Consider the following 7,203-nt stretch of genomic DNA (forward strand, 5'->3'; position numbering starts at 1 on the left):
GATGCTCTTGAGGAGCAAGCAGTGCACTACACAAAGAAAGCAAGGAGTCTGCCCGTTCTGGTTGCCCAAGATCAGGTGCCAAGGTCAGATCAGCCATGCAAGGTCCCAGGAATCTTGCAAAGAAACTCGCAGCTCGCAGCAATGAACACATAGATTCCATTTACCCTGCTTCTTTCTTTATCGTAATGATTTAAAAAAAATGAATACCATCATAGAAAAACTCCCTCTTTATACTTATAAGTACTGATCATACAGAGTTCTTCGGACTCCGTCACTCTTTATGGCCGGGGAACCAGTCATTACTACAAGTTCACTTCGTCGAGGATTTTCTTGCTTAAGCTCTATCTAGATGATAGCAAAACCATCCTAAAAGTGGAAGTAATTATCTGCATAACTCGAGGTAGGAGGAGACGCAAGTCCTATAGTTCAGGAAACGCGGAGAGTCGTTCCAACGGTGATCATGATTTGCAGACTGACAGTTTTCTTGGGATGAACTGACCGCGTAACTGGTCAGCTCTGCGCTCGAATTTGTCTCAGCTCAAACCTCATTCAAGTTCGGCCGCCTGTCCCGATTGTGACTTTTGTCACAAAAGTGTGCTGGTCGGTATGACATGTGTCTCTTGTGTCTTCAGCCTGGACCATGATGTCACCCTTATGGTCTTCATGGCACCAGGAAGTTTGGAGATTAAAAATCTGGTCTTGTGTTCATCTCTTGGGGTCGCCATATCAAGTACTGAGAACCGGATGGCTTTGAAGTGCATCCATCCAGCCCGCCTGTCTGTTTTCACAAGATCATCTTTCCTGGGTGGATTTCTAGATTTATAGATAAATAAATGCCCTGTCTTGTTCTTAGAAGGACACCAGTCATTCCATATGGGACTGACCCTAAATCTAGACTGATCTCCTCTTGAGATCCTTAACTCATTCCAATCTGCCTGTTTCCAAATAACACCCCATTCTGAGACGTCCAGTTGGGGCAGAGGGGCACTCTTTAAAGCATCACGGTGATTTTATAGTGTTTCCCCCAGTTTGAGTGTTTCTGATGTTTTCTCAGGATTCGATTCAGGCTAAATATCTTTGGCAGAGGATTACCCACGCCTAGTGATGCCTGCCATGCTTCTTTCCTTTGTAGTTAGTAAATATCTTGTGGAGAGAGATTTTCAGATTTTCTCCTCATCAAGCTCTCAAAATTATTCCTATCCCAAGGTGTTTAGTTACGTGGCCTCCTGGTTTCCACTGGGTATAGCCTCTTATAATCTATCCCCACTTATATTGACGTTCACATTGTCCTGAGTGTGCTCATCGGGAACCTGTTTAGCTGACTCTTGTTGACAGTTCACATGGTACTTTGAGCCCTTTCTCACTTTCAGCAACAAGATATCTCAGGCTCATCTTGTTCTTTCTCTGCCTCAGCCTTGAAGTCATCCCCTTCTCCAAGGGGTGTTGGTTCTGTCTAGTGGAAATGGTATTTATATTTATGGTATCTATAAACCCAATTTAGTAGACAAATAACCATGTTAGTGGTGTGTTGCTGCTGCCAGGCTATCTCAGTGAATACAACTAGGAAATTTATATGCATACAGGTGTGGAAGCATACACGTGCCAACAATTATCTGTATATCTACCTACCTATCTACCGTTATCTATCTTTTATCTACCTCTTGTTACTTAGCTTTATCTATGCATCCTTCCATTCATTCATCTATCCATTCATCCATCCATCAATCCATTTACCCATCAATCCATCCATCCTTCCAACTATCCATCCATCCATCAATCCATGTACCCATCAGTCCATCTATCCTTCCATTCATCCAATCATCCATCCATCCATCTTTCCATCAATCCATCCATCCTTCCAACCAACCACTCATCCATCCATCCATCAATCCATTTACCTGTCAGTCCATCCGTCCTTGCAACCAACCATCCATCCATCCATCCATCCATCCATCCATCTTTCCATTAATCCATTTATCTATCAATCCATCCATATTTCCATCAATTCATTTACCTGTCAGTCCATCTATCCTTGCAACCAACCAACCAATCATCCATCCATCCATCAATCCATTTACCTGTCAGTCCATCCATCCTTCCAACAACCATCCATCCATCCATACATCCATCCATCCATCTTTCCATCAATCTATCAATCCATCCATCCTTTCAACCAACCATCCATTCATCCATCCATCAATCCATTTACCTGTCAGTCCATCTATCCTTCCAACCAACCATCCAGCCAGCCAGCCAGCCATCTTTCTTTCCATCAATCCATTTATCTATCAATCCATCCATCCTTCCATCTATGTATCCATCCACCCATCTTCTATGAAAACGCATCCATTCAGCAGATATACCCAATTTCACAGCTCATTCTAGTTTTGTGTTATTCTGTTCTTACAGCTCTCCTCTGGCACAGAGAACTCTGTCTCTGGTTATGATTATTCTTCAGTCGGTGCTCCTCGTGGCCCTGATGCCATCTCTACTCCCCCGCCGTCCCCTGTGGGGATACATGCTCTCTCAGCTGCACTTGGACTGCCCAGGCTGATTGCTGTGCAGAGTGGGAATTCTTTGAAAGTTTCCTTGTCTTTTCTGTGTCCTCTTAATAAAATAGCCTTTACATCTTGGGCTGGGTTTTCATATGGACTGCCATTTCTCTACACTCGTAAACACTTCTCCGTATTTCGTCCACCGTGCATCACGTCTTTATCACACTTCTTCTCAGGTTCCTTCATTCATGGGCTTCTTGTGAACCAAGTTCCTTTTCCTAAAATCCACTGTATGTTGTCCCTGGTGCGTGGAACACTGCCGCTAGTTGTGTGCTGCTCACGGTGCTCAATTCTATCTCCAGTTGTAAGAAACAGAGTCTCCGGGGTAGTCCTTATAGGCCATCATTCTGACTGTGATTGTGAGAGCTCTGTTTGCTTGTTTAAGACAATTAATTAATCCTCCCCTACACCCTGACTGTCAGTATGGCACACATGCAGCAATCCCATCAATCCTGTCTTGTTTCTGTTTTAAAAGAAGGTCTTGGGTTTCTTTTCTAAAATAAAGGAAGGAAAGTTAAATAACTTTCATCAAGTTCACAGGCCTATTCTTTTCCCAGTTTATTTATAAATATCATTTCTCCAGGACTTTTTATTTTTTTAATCTGTTCTTTTTAGATATTTTTAGTAGAGTGTATTTAGATAGGAGGTGTCCCCAGAAGACTCATGTGAGACAATACAAGAATGTTCAGAGGTGAAATGATTGAGTTTTGAGAGTCTTAACCTAATAGTGGATTAATTCACTGATATGGATTAAGTGGGTGATAACTGTAGGCAGGTGGGGTGTGGTCCCTGGGCTGTGCCTTTGGGGTCTCTATCCAGTCCCTGGCGAGCAGAGCTCTCTCTGCTCCCTGGTGCCCTGTCCTGAGCTGCTCTCCTCCTCCAGGCCCTGCCGCCATCTTGTTCTGCTCCCCTTGGGCCAGAGCCATGGAGTCGGCCAGCCACAGACTGTAACTCTGAAATTGCAAGTCAAAATAAGCTGTTCCCCCTCTAAGTTCTTCTTGTCTTGTTGGGTCTTTTGGTCACAGCAACGAAAAACTGACTAACACATGCATTGTTTATATGTAGTAGGATTTAATCTCCCCATTCAGGAGCATTTTAGGTCTGATTCCACACAAGAAGGTTAATGTGTAGTTTTTGTATGTCTCTCACAATTTCTAGGTATTAGACTTCTTTGTTGCTATTATGAATGAATTTTGTCAGTTTTTAAATTTTTCCTGATATAAACATATCTTGATATAAACTTTGTATGTACCTAGAGACATTTTAATGAATTTTTTCATAATAATTTTTCAGTTCCCTACATTGGAGTTTTAGACAATTATGACAATTATGTGTGTATCATATACAGATTAAATGTATATAAATACACTTATATATAACTGAATATTTATAACACATAAACTATATATATAAATTTCCACATAATATAGATACATAGACTATATGTACCATTTTCATGTAATTTATTCATGTATCTATCAATAATTATCTCCTTGGTTCTGATGTCTGTTGACCTTTTGATATTTGGATTTGAATTTTCAACAGTAAAATTCTAAATTTGGGTCCCTATGTGAATTGCCTAAAGGAAGGGGAAAAAAAATTCTCACCAGATACAGTGATTTGACAAATTTCCATATGCGTGCTACATTAATAAAACAGCTACACTCAATTAAGAAGTAAAAGAAGTGTCAATAAATTATCATTCAAAAATCATCCACAGTCAAATGGCAAACCTTATTCCTCATAATAAAGCATGGAAGAAATTTTCATTATATCAAGAATAAAGCAAGCGTGTTTGACATCTCTACTACGATGCTAATTGTTCTGAAAGTGCTAGAAAAGACCGCCATGGAATCAAGGCTAAAAATGGAGAAAATAGCTCAATCATTACCAATTGTAAATTTTCCCTAGCATTGTGCGCATAACTGAACACACCACAGGTACTCGGTGGTTGAGAAATAGATGAATGGCCAAACGCATAAGAGTGCAATTAATGAGTGGAAGAAATACATGACGAAGTTTTCATCAAAATGTCTATAGGCACCTAGGAAAGTTAACTCCGTGTTTATATCGGGAGAAATTCAGAAAGAGGCAAAATTGATTCACAATGGCAAGAGAGATGCACAACACAACGTCTAGAAACGTGGAAGACATAAAGACATTTAATTAGGTATTGTGACAGCAGAATGCATTTTGATTCATTTTACACAATTGCACCCTAACTTTTCATTCCTCTGGTTGTACACAGTGTAGCTTTGCACCATATGGGCCGTCACACGTGTACTGAGGTCTATCTCATTCTACCATCTTTCCTACCCCCATGCTCCAGCCTCAACCCTCCCTCTCCTTTGCCCCCTCAAAGTTCCTCCATCCCCCTCCCCCCCCCCATTATGCATCAGCATCCACTTATCAGACAGAACATTCAGCCTTTAGTTTTGGGGGATTGGCTTACTCTGCTTACCATGATATTCTCCAACTCCATCCATTTACCTGCAAATGCCATGATTTTATTCTCTCTTAATGCTGAGTAATATTCCATTGTGTATCTATACCACATTTTCTTTATCCATTCATCTACTGAAGGGCATCTAGGTTGACTCCACAGCTTAGCTCTTGTGAATTGTGCTGCTATGAACATGGAATGTGGCTGTGTCCCTGTAGTATGGGCTGATTTTCAGTCCTTTGGGTATAAGCCAAGGAGTGGGATAGCTGCGTCAAATGGTGGTTCCATTGCAACTTTTCTAATGTTCTTTTTACTTTTTAAAAATTCGACATTTCTCAATTGGACATATTTCAGGGTACAGTGTTGGTAATTTGATGTCGCTCAACAAAGTGCAATGATCAAATCAGGTCAGTTTGCATTTCCATCTCCTTAAACAGTCCTCGTTCCTTGTGTTGGGTCACTTAGACTATTTTAGATTTTTTTCAGGAAGCAGCCCAGGGCTGAGTTTTTCCACCACATCAGATCTTATGTACAGGCAGAGTCTGTGGAACAGTGGGTATCAAAAAATGTGGCTCATTCATCATTTTCCCAATGTCCAACTTGGTTATTTATAAAGCTCAAACACAATTATTAAAATTGCCCGTATTCAATATTTTTCTATCTTAATTGCAGACTCATGTCTTTTCTTAGCTATTCTTTCTCATTAAAAAAAAATCTATAAAGAGATCATTTATAGGAGAGTTTCTTGCCCAGAGTTTTTCATGCATATGAATGAAACTCAGAGAGGTCAGGGAAGAGGACAGAATCACCAGGATCTAGGTACAGCCCAGGACTAGACCTGGCACATTGGCACAGGCAGCAGGAATGAACGCATCTTCATGTGTCCTTAGGTAGCCGCTCTCTGAGCAGAATTCACACTGTTCCTTATTAGTGGGCACAGAGCAGGGTGGGTATTCGGGGATTTTGTGGGTTCTTAAAGCACGACTCACATAAGTGTCTGAGGACACTTGATGACGCACATTCCTGACCCGCTGTGAGCTTGGGGGTTGATGCTCTGGAAATCTGATGTAGGATCACACATTGACTTCTCCAGCCTCCGTTTTTCCATGTCAACATGGGAACTAGTTCATACAACATGGAACTATTGAAACCTTGTGTGTGTGTGTGTGTGTGTGTGTGTGTGTGAGAGAGAGAGAGAGAGAGAGAGAAATGCAGGATCTCAGGCTCCTTCCAGACCAACTGAACCCAGTGTGCATTTTGAGGACATTCCCCAGGGATTGATATGCACATCAAGTCAGGAGGAGCCCGGCCTAGACTCTGGTTGCTATAGCGATGGGAATACCAATGTGTTCCCAGGAGAGTGATGAGGGACAGATGATAGGGACGGACGGCATTGCCCTATTTTATAGGCACCCTTTTCCCAAGATGTTTGGTAGGAAAGAGATTGAGAGAGGGGAGGGGAAACTTGAAAGTCGGAGGCGTGCATTGATATTTGGGTTGGGCACTGCCGGGACAGGAGGAAAGGAAGGTTGGTATGGTTGATGGTTAAATGAGAAAATAACAGTGAATGGAAGAAAAAACCCCACAAAGTCAGAGCATTGATTTCATGAGGTTCTGGTGAAGGCTAAACCAAAGGCCCCCGTGGGAGATTGGAGAACTGTTAGGAGAAGCAGGAGTTCTGGAGGAGAGAGAAGTTGCAATGTGGGAGGCTGAGGTCCTTCATCTGGACCCTTGGTGAGCACAACCCTGTCTTTATGACTCTCTACCCCAATTAAGTAGCCTGCAACTGGAAGCAGAAGTTAAGACCTATGGTAGTGACGGTGGCACCTGAGAAGCTGGGAGGTCTGGGATAGGAGGCCGTGAAGCGCACTGGGGACAGAACAGCTCTGGGGTGGTAGGCCAGGATGACAGACTCGGGACACCTGAGACGGAGTGAGTCTTGGAGAGAAACACAGAGAAGCACAACAATTTTCCTTGGGCCCCCAAGAATGCAGCTGGCCGTCTATGGAAACCATGAGCCCCCAGATAAACCTTTCCTCCTCTAACAGTTCTGCTCACGTCTCTTTGTCATAGTTTGGAAACGCTGGCTCAAACAGGGGGAGAATTCCATGTTGGCTCACGGTTTCAAAAGACGAGTCAGATTGCTGATGGAGTCCAAGGCAGAAACGTGACCGAAGGGGCATTGTGAAGCAAAGCTGCCTAGCC

Source organism: Marmota flaviventris, chromosome Y (assembly GCF_047511675.1).
Source record: "Marmota flaviventris isolate mMarFla1 chromosome Y, mMarFla1.hap1, whole genome shotgun sequence".
In the NCBI taxonomy this organism is placed as follows: Eukaryota; Metazoa; Chordata; class Mammalia; order Rodentia; family Sciuridae; genus Marmota; species Marmota flaviventris.